This window comes from Oncorhynchus tshawytscha, linkage group LG29 (assembly GCF_018296145.1).
Source record: "Oncorhynchus tshawytscha isolate Ot180627B linkage group LG29, Otsh_v2.0, whole genome shotgun sequence".
Lineage (NCBI taxonomy): Eukaryota > Metazoa > Chordata > Actinopteri > Salmoniformes > Salmonidae > Oncorhynchus > Oncorhynchus tshawytscha.
Genome location: NC_056457.1, coordinates 30,756,393 through 30,766,616, shown reverse-complemented (window position 1 = coordinate 30,766,616; position 10,224 = coordinate 30,756,393). Strand labels below are relative to the sequence as shown.

General features: G+C 45.9%; 1 pseudogene; it reads left to right on the top strand.

Moving 5' to 3' along the window:
* Window positions 1-10,224, top strand: part of LOC112227464 — a 79,369-nt pseudogene that overhangs the window by 34,388 nt on the left and 34,757 nt on the right.

Below are 10,224 nucleotides of genomic sequence, written 5' to 3'. Positions count from 1 at the left end.
ATGACTTGTTAGATTTGGGTGTATTAGGTAGTTGTTGTGGAATTGTTAGATTACTTGTTAGATTTGGGTGTATTAGGTAGTTGTTGGGAGTTGTTATATATTACTGTACTGTCAGAACTAGAAGCACAAGCATTTCGTTACACTGGCATTAACATCTGCTAATGTGTGTGATCTGCTGATGTATGTGACCAATAACATTTGATTTGATTTGTAGCCTTTGCTTTTATTGAAAAGCTTGAAAAGTGTTTAAAAACAGCCAAAATGAGGACTGGAATAGAGTCTATCCAAATGTCAAATTTTTACTGTTGTAACAATACTACCATGTTATTCTGCCATTTCAAACATATTTTCTGTTTGTAAAATTGACAGGTTTTATTTCTTACTTGTTACTATTTCTTACTTCTTACTTCTTATCATAAAAGCAACAAAAAAAAACGTATTTTGTTCCAGAGCGGTTCAACGTGTACCTGATGCCCACTCCCAACCTGGACATCTATGGGGAGTGTACGATGCAGATCACACATGAGAACATCTACCTGTGGGACATCCACAACGCCCGCGTCAAACTGATCATGTGGCCCCTCAACTCACTGAGGAGATACGGACGAGACTCCACCTGGTTCACTTTCGAGTCAGGAAGGTATGTGTGTGTGTGTGTGTGTGTGTGTGTGTGTGTGTGTGTGTGTGTGTGTGTGTGTGTGTGTGTGTGTGTGTGTGTAGGTGTGTGTAGGTGTGTGTAGGTGTGTGTGTGTGTGTGTGTGTGTGTGTATCCATCTAGTTCACCTATGAGGCGTGACTGATTACATCTGTTTCATGGGATAGTAATCTGCCTCCAGGAGACATGTGAATAGGGTCAGATCCAGGAGACATGTGAAGGGGTTAGGGTATCTGTTTTCATCAGATCCAGGAGACATGTGAAGGGGGGAGTCTAGGGTCAGATCCAGGAGACAGGGGTTAGGGTCAGATCCAGGAGACATGTGAATGTCAGATCCATGTGAAGGGGAGGGTCTCCAGGAGACATGTGAAGGGGTTAGGGTCAGATCCAGGAGACATGTGAAGGGGTTAGGGTCAGATCCAGGAGACATGTGAAGGGGTTAGGGTCAGATCCAGGAGACATGTGAAGGGGTTAGGGTCAGATCCAGGAGACATGTGAAGGGGTTAGGGTCAGATCCAGGAGACATGTGAAGGGGTTAGGGTCAGATCCAGGAGACATGTGAAGGGGTTAGGGTCAGATCCAGGAGACATGTGAAGGGGTTAGGGGTTAGGGTCAGATCCAGGAGACATGTGAAGGGGGGGTTCCAGGAGACATGTGAAAGGGGTCCCCATGTGAAGGGGTTAGGGTCAGATCCAGGAGATATGTGAAGGGGTTAGGGTCTCCAGGAGTTAGGGTCAGATCCAGGAGATATGTGAAAGGGTTAGGGTCAGATCCAGGAGACATGTGAAGGGGTTAGGGTCAGATCCAGGAGACATGTGAAGGGGTTAGTCTCCAGGAGACTGAAGGGGTTAGGGTCTGGAGACATTGAAGGGGTTAGGGTCAGATCCAGGAGACATTGAAGGGGTTAGGGTCAGATCCAGTAGAGGAAAACTGTTCCACATGGGTCTCCTGGATCTGGGATTGGTTTTGAAGCAGTAGAGGAAAACATGGGTCCTGACACAACACACACACACACACACACACACACACACACACACACACACACACACACACACACACACACACACACGCGCATACATACACACATACACACACACACGCACACACACGTACACACACGCATACACACACACACACACACACACACACACACACACACACACACACACACACACACACACACACGCGTACACACACGCATACACACACACACACACACACACACACACACACACACACACACACACACACACACACACACACACACACACACACACACAGAGGAAGTTTAAACAACTCTAAACATCCCAGCATATCCAGGCCAGACCCCTCCAGGCCACACCCCTCCAGGCAAATCCCTCCAGGCCACACCCCTCCAGGCAAATCTCTCCAGGCCACACCCCTCCAGGAAAATATCTCCAGGCCACACCCCTCCATGCTGTGAGATGCGTATCTGCTCCTTTATTTATTTATTTTTTTTACATTTATTTATTTTATCTTTATTTAACCAGGTAGGCAAGTTGAGAACAAGTTCTCATTTACAATTGCGACCTGGCCAAGATAAAGCAAAGCAGTTCGACAGATACAACGACACAGAGTTACACATGGAGTAAAACAAACATACAGTCAATAATACAGTATAAACAAGTCTATATACAATGTGAGCAAATGAGGTGAGAAGGGAGGTAAAGGCAAAAAAAGGCCATGGTGGCAAAGTAAATACAATATAGCAAGTAAAACACTGGAATGGTAGATTTGCAATGGAAGAATGTGCAAAGTAGAAATAAAAATAATGGGGTGCAAAGGAGCAAAATAATTAAATAGATGAAATACAGTAGAAAAGAGGTAGTTGTTTGGGCTAAATTATAGGTGGGCTATGTACAGGTGCAGTAATCTGTGAGCTGCTCTGACAGTTGGTGCTTAAAGCTAGTGAGGGAGATAAGTGTTTCCAGTTTCAGAGATTTTTGTAGTTCGTTCCAGTCATTGGCAGCAGAGAACTAACTGTAAGGAGAGACGGCCAAAGAAAGAATTGGTTTTGGGGGTGACTAGAGAGATATACCTGCTGGAGCGTGTGCTACAGGGTTTGGCGACGAGTATGAAGCGAGGGCCAGCCAACGAGAGCGTACAGGTCGCAATGGTGGGTAGTATATGGGGCTTTGGTGACAAAACGGATTGCACTGTGATAGACTGCATCCAATTTGTTGAGTAGGGTATTGGAGGCTATTTTGTAAATGACATCGCCAAAGTCGAGGATTGGTAGGATGGTCAGTTTTACAAGGGTATGTTTGGCAGCATGAGTGAAGGATGCTTTGTTGCGAAATAGGAAGCCAATTCTAGATTTAACTTTGGATTGGAGATGTTTGATATGGGTCTGGAAGGAGAGTTTACAGTCTAACCAGACACCTAAGTATTTGTAGTTGTCCACGTATTCTAAGTCAGAGCCGTCCAGAGTAGTGATGTTGGACAGGCGGGTAGGTGCAGGTAGCGATCGGTTGAAGAGCATGCATTTAGTTTTACTTGTATTTAAGAGCAATTGGAGGCCACGGAAGGAGAGTTGTATGGCATTGAAGCTTGCCTGGAGGGTTGTTAACACAGTGTCCAAAGAAGGGCCAGAAGTATACAGAATGGTGTCGTCTGCGTAGAGGTGGATCAGAGACTCACCAGCAGCAAGAGCGACCTCATTGATGTATACAGAGAAGAGAGTCGGTCCAAGAATGGAACCCTGTGGCACCCCCATAGAGACTGCCAGAGGTCCGGACAGCAGACCCTCCGATTTGACACACTGAACTCTATCAGAGAAGTAGTTGGTGAACCAGGCGAGGCAATCATTTGAGAAACCAAGGCTGTCGAGTCTGCCGAGTCTGCCGATGAGGATGTGGTGATTGACAGAGTTGAAAGCCTTGGCCAGATCAATGAATACAGCTGCACAGTAATGTTTCTTATCGATGGCGGTTAAGATATCGTTTAGGACCTTGAGCGTGGCTGAGGTGCACCCATGACCAGCTCTGAAACCAGATTGCATAGCAGAGAAGGTATGGTGAGATTCAAAATGGTCGGTAATCTGTTTGTTGACTTGGCTTTCGAAGACCTTAGAAAGGCATGGTAGGATAGATATAGGTCTGTAGCAGTTTGGGTCAAGAGTGTCCCCCCCTTTGAAGAGGGGGATGACCGCAGCTGCTTTCCAATCTTTGGGAATCTCAGACGACACGAAAGAGAGGTTGAACAGGCTAGTAATAGGGGTGGCAACAATTTCGGCAGATAATTTTAGAAAGAAAGGGTCCAGATTGTCTAGCCCGGCTGATTTGTAGGGGTCCAGATTTTGCAGCTCTTTCAGAACATCAGCTGAACGGATTTGGGAGAAGGAGAAATGGGGAAGGCTTGGGCGAGTTGCTGTTGGGGGTGCAGTGCTGTTGACCGGGGTAGGAGTAGCCAGGTGGAAAGCATGGCCAGCTGTAGAAAAATGCTTATTGAAATTCTCAATTATGGTGGATTTATCAGTGGTGACAGTGTTTCCTATCTTCAGTGCAGTGGGCAGCTGGGAGGAGGTGTTCTTATTCTCCATGGACTTTACAGTGTCCCAGAACTTTTTTGAGTTAGTGTTGCAGGAAGCAAATTTCTGCTTGAAAAAACTAGCCTTGGCTTTTCTAACTGCCTGTGTATAATGGTTTCTTGCTTCCCTGAACAGCTGCATATCACGGGGGCTGTTCGATGCTAATGCAGAACGCCATAGGATGTTTTTGTGTTGGTTAAGGGCAGTCAGGTCTGGGGAGAACCAAGAGCTATATCTGTTCCTGGTTCTAAATTTCTTGAATGGGGCATGTTTATTTAAGATGGTTAGGAAGGCATTTTTAAAGAATATCCAGGCATCCTCTACTGACGGGATGAGATCAATATCCTTCCACGATACCCCGGCCAGGTTGATTAGAAAGGCCTGCTCACTGAAGTGTTTCAGGGAGCGTTTTACAGTGATGAGTGGAGGTCGTTTGACCGCTGACCCATTATGGATGCAGGCAATGAGGCAGTGGTCGCTGAGATCTTGGTTGAAGACAGCAGAGGTGTATTTAGAGGGCAAGTTGGTTAGGATGATATCTATGAGGGTGCCCGTGTTTAAGGCTTTGGGGAGGTACCTGGTAGGTTCATTGATAATTTGTGTGAGATTGAGGGCATCAAGTTTAGATTGTAGGATGGCTGGGGTGTTAAGCATGTTCCAGTTTAGGTCGCCTAGCAGCACGAGCTCTGAAGATAGATGGGGGGCAATCAGTTCACATATGGTGTCCAGAGCACAGCTGGGGGCAGAGGGTGGTCTATAGCAGGCGGCAACGGTGAGTACTTGTTTTTAGAGAGGTGGATTTTTAAAAGTAGAAGTTCAAATTGTTTGGGTACAGACCTGGATAGTAGGACAGAACTCTGCAGGCTATCTTTGCAGTAGATTGCAACACCGCCCCCTTTGGCAGTTCTATCTTGTCTGAAAATGTTGTAGTTTGGAATTAAAATGTCTGAATTTTTGGTGGTCTTCCTAAGCCAGGATTCAGACACAGCTAGAACATCCGGGTTGGCAGAGTGAGCTAAAGCAGTGAATAGAACAAACTTAGGGAGGAGGCTTCTAATGTTAACATGCATGAAACCAAGGCTATTACGGTTACAGAAGTCGTCAAAAGAGAGCGCCTGGGGAATAGGAGTGGAGCTAGGCACTGCAGGGCCTGGATTCACCTCTACATCGCCAGAGGAACATAGGAGGAGTAGAATAAGGGTGCGGCTAAAAGCAATAAGAATTGGTCGTCTAGAACGTCTGGAACAGAAAGTAAAAGGAGGTTTCTGGGGGCGATAAAATAGCATCAAGGTATAATGTACAGACAAAGGTATGGTAGGATGTGAATACAGTGGAGGTAAACCTAGGTATTGAGTGATGAAGAGAGAGATATTGTCTCTAGAAACATCATTGAAACCAGGAGATGTCATTGCATGTGTGGGTGGAACTAATAGGTTGGATAAGGTATAGTGAGTAGGACTAGAGGCTCTACAGTGAAGTAAGCCAATAAATACTAACCAGAACAGCAATGGACAAGGCATATTGACATTAAGGAGAGGCATGCTTAGTCGAGTGATCAAAAGGGTCCGGTGAGTGGAGAGGTTGGTTGGGGGTCACGGCGATTTAGACAGCTAGCCCGGCCATCGGTAGCAAGCTAGCATAGGATGGAGGTCTGTTATTAGCCACCTCTTGCGTTCCGTCAGTAGATTAGTGGGATTCCGTGTGGTAGAGGGGATTAATCCAAATCACACAACAACAAAAATAAAAACAATAGATATAGTTATAGAGGCCCAAGCAGAAAACATAATAATAATAATAATAATAAAAATAAATAAATAAATTGTCCGATTGTCTATTCAGATAGCAGCCGATAAGACAGCTCCTGCCTGCATACAGTGTACCTGGATCTCATTGTTTCTCTGTGTTCTAACCTGTGTGTTAGTGATGATGTATCTGTAAGAAAACTCACTCCCTCCTCCCTCTCTTTCTCCCCCCTTCTCACTCCATCTCTTTTTCTCCTCTATCTCTCTTTCTCTCCCTCTCTTTCTCTCCCCCTTCTCACTCGATCTCTCTTTCTCTCCCTCTCTTTCTCTCCCCCTTCTCACTCTCTCTCTTTCTCTCCCTCTCTTTCTCTCCCGCTTCTCACTCTCTCTCTTTCTCTCCCTCTCTTTCTCTCCCCCTTCTCACTCATCTCTCTTTCTCTCCCTCTCTTTCTCTCCCCCTTCTCACTCCATCTCTCTTTTTCTCCCTCTCTTTCTCTCCCCCTTCTCACTCCATCTCTCTTTCTCTCCCTCTCTTTCTCTCCCCCTTCTCACTCCATCTCTCTTTCCCTCCCTCTCTTTCTCTCCCCCTTCACACTCCATCTCTCTTTCTCTCCCTCTCTTTCTCTCCCTCTCTTTCTCTCCCCTTCTCACTCCATCTCTCTTTCTCTCCCTCTCTTTCTTTCCCCCTTCTCACTCCATCTCTCTTTTTCTCCCTCTCTTTCTCTCCCCCTTCTCACTCCATCTCTCTTTCTCTCCCTCTCTTTCTCTCCCCCTTCTCACTCATCTCTCTTTCTTTCCCTCTCTTTCTCTCCCCCTTCTCACTCCATCTCTCTTTCCCTCCCTCTCTTTCTCTCCCCCTTCTCACTCCATCTCTCTTTCTCTCCCTCTCTTTCTCTCCCTCTCTTTCTCTCCCCCTTCTCACTCCATCTCTCTCTCAATTCAAGGGGCTTTATTGGCATGGGAAACATGTGTTAACATTGCCAAAGCAAGTGAGGTAGATAATATACAAAAGTGAAATAAACAATAAAAATGAACAGTAAACATTACACATACAGAAGTTTCAAAACAATAATGACATTACAAATGTCATATTATACACATATATATATATATATACATATATATAAAAACAGTGTTGTAACAATGTACAAATGGTTAAAGAAATAAATAAGCATAAATATGGGTTGTATTTACAATGGTGTTTGTTCTTCGCTGGTTGCCCTTTTCTTGTGGCAACAGGTCACAAATCTTGATGCTGTGACGGCACACTGTGGTATTTCACCCAGTAGATATGGGAGTTTATCAAATTGGATTTCTTTTCGAATTCTTTGTTGATCTGTGTAATCTGAGGGAAATATGTTTCTCTAATATGGTCATACATTGGGCAGGAGGTTAGGAAGTGCAGCTCAGTTTCCACCTCATTTTGTGGGCAGTGTGCACATAGCCTGTATTCTCTTGAGAGCCATGTCTGCCTACGGTGGCCTTTCTCAATAGCAAGGCTATGCTCACTGAGTCTGTACATAGTCAAAGCTTTCCTTGGGTCAGTCACAGTGGTCAGGAATTCTGCCACAGTGTACTCTCTGTTTAGGGCCAAATAGCATTCTAGTTTGCTCAGTTTTTTTGTTAATTCTTTCCAATGTGTCAAGTAATTATATTTTTGTTTTCTCATGATTTGGTTTGGTCTATTTGTGTTGTTGTCCTGGGGCTCTGTGGGGTGTGTTTGTGTTTGTGAACAGAGCCCCAGGACCAGCTTGCTTAGGGGACTCTTCTCCAGGTTCATCTCTCTGTAGGTGATGGCTTTGTTATGGAAGGTTTGGGAATCGCTTCCTTTTAGGTGGTTGTAGAATTTAACGGTTATTTTCTGGATTTTGATAATTAATATCGGCCTAATTCTGCTCTGCATGCAATATTTGGTGTTCTACGTTATACACAGAGGATATTTTTGCTGAATTCTGCATGCAAAGTCTCAATATTTGGTGTTTGTCCCATTTTGTGAAATCTTGGTTGTGAGCGGACCCCAGACCTCACAACCATAAAGGGCAATGGGCTCTATGACTGATTCAAGTACTTTTTATCCAGATCCTACTTGGTATGTTGAATTCTCTCTCTCCCCCTTCTCTCTTCTCCATCTCTCTCTCACTCCCTCTTCCCCATCTATCTCTCTCTCTCTCTCTCTCTCTCTCTCTCTCTCTCTCTTCCACTTCTCTCTTCCCTGTCTCTCTCTCTCCCTCTCTCCCCTTCTCTCTTCAACTTCTCTCTCCCCATCTCTCGCTCTCTTCCCCATCTCTCTTGCTCTCTTTCCCATCTCTCCCTCTCTCGCTCTCTCTCTCTCTCTCTCTCTGTGTGTGTCTCGCTCTCTCTCTCTCGCTCTCTCCCTCTCTCCCTCTCTCTCTCTCTCTCTGTGTGTCTCGCTCTCTCCCTCTCTCCCTCTCTCTCTCTCTCTCTCTGTGTGTCTCTCTCTCGCTCTCTCCCTCTCTCCTTCTCTCCCCTCTCTCTCTCTCTCTCTCGCTCTCTCTTCCCTGTCTCTCTCTCTCGCTCTCTCCCCCTTCTCTCTTCAACTTCTCTCTCCCCCTTCTCTCTTCCCCATCTCTCGCTCTCTTCCCCATCTCTCTTGCTCTCTTTCCCATCTCTCTCCCTCTCTCGCTCTCTCTCTCTCTCTCTCTGTGTGTGTCTTGCTCTCTCTCTCGCTCTCTCCCTCTCTCTCTCTCTCTCTCTGTGTGTCTCGCTCTCTCCCTCTCTCCCTCTCTCTCTCTCTCTCTGTGTGTGTCTCTCTCTCGCTCTCTCCCTCTCTCCTTCTCTCCCCCCTCTCTCTCTCTCGCTCTCTCTTCCCTGTCTCTCTCTCTCGCTCTCTCCCCCTTCTCTCTTCAACTTCTCTCTCCCCCTTCTCTCTTCCCCATCTCTCGCTCTCTTCCCCATCTCTCTCGCTCTCTTTCCTATCTCTCTCCCTCTCTCGCTCTCTCCCCATCTCCCTCCCCATCTCTCTCTCTCTCTCTCTCTCTCTCTCTCTCTCTCTCTCTCTCTCTCTCCCCTCTCTCTCTAGGATGTGTGACACAGGGGAGGGTCTGTTTACGTTCCAGACGGGAGGGAGAGATGATGTACCAGAGAGTCCACTCAGCCACCCTGTCCATCGCACAGCAACATGAGAGGATGATGGAGGAGAAGACTTCACAGGTAACACACACTACACACACACAATACACACACACACACACACACACTACACACGCAATACACACACACACTACACACACAAAACACACACTACACACAACACACACAAATAATACACATACAACACACACACACACACACACACACACACACACATATACACACACAGAAGCCACACAATGCACACACAACACACAAACAATACACTAACACACACACACTTATATTTTTATTATATTTGGATTTTATTTCACCTTTATTTAACCAGGTAGGCTAGTTGAGAACAAGTTCTCATTTACAACTGTGACCTGGCCAAGATAAAGCATAGCAGTGTGAACAGACAACAACACAGAGTTACACATGGAGTAAACAATTAACAAGTCAAACGCATGAGGAGCTAGGCAAATAATTACAATTTAGCATACATTAGCATACACACACACACACACACACACACACACACACACACACACACACACACACACACACACACACACACACACACACACACACACACACACACACACACACACACACACACACACACACAAGACACACAAATCAAATCAAATCTATTTATAAAGCCCTTCTTACATCAGCTGATACCTCAAAGTGCTGTACAGAAACCCAGCCTAAAACCCCAAACAGCAAGCAATGCAGGTGTAGAAGCACGATGGCTAGGAAAAACTCCCTAGACAGGCCAAAACCTAGGAAGAAACCTAGAGAGGAACCAGGCTATGTGGGGTGGCCAGTCCTCTTCTGGCTCTACCGGGTAGAGATTATAACAGAACATGGCCAAGATGTTCAAATGTTCATAGATGACCAGCAGGGTCAAAACAATAATAATCACAGAGGTTGTAGAGGGTGTAGCAGGTCAGCACCTCAGGAGTAAATGTCAGTTGGCTTTTCTTAGCCGATCATTCAGAGTATCTCTACCGCCCCTGCAGTCTCTAGAGAGTTGAAAACATCAGGTCTGGGACAGGTAGTATGTCCGGTGAACAGGTCAGTGTTCCATAGCCGCAGGCAGAACAGTTGAAACTGGAGCAGCAGCATGGCCAGGTGGCCTGGAGACAGCAAGGAGTCATCAGGCCAGGTAGTCCTGAGGT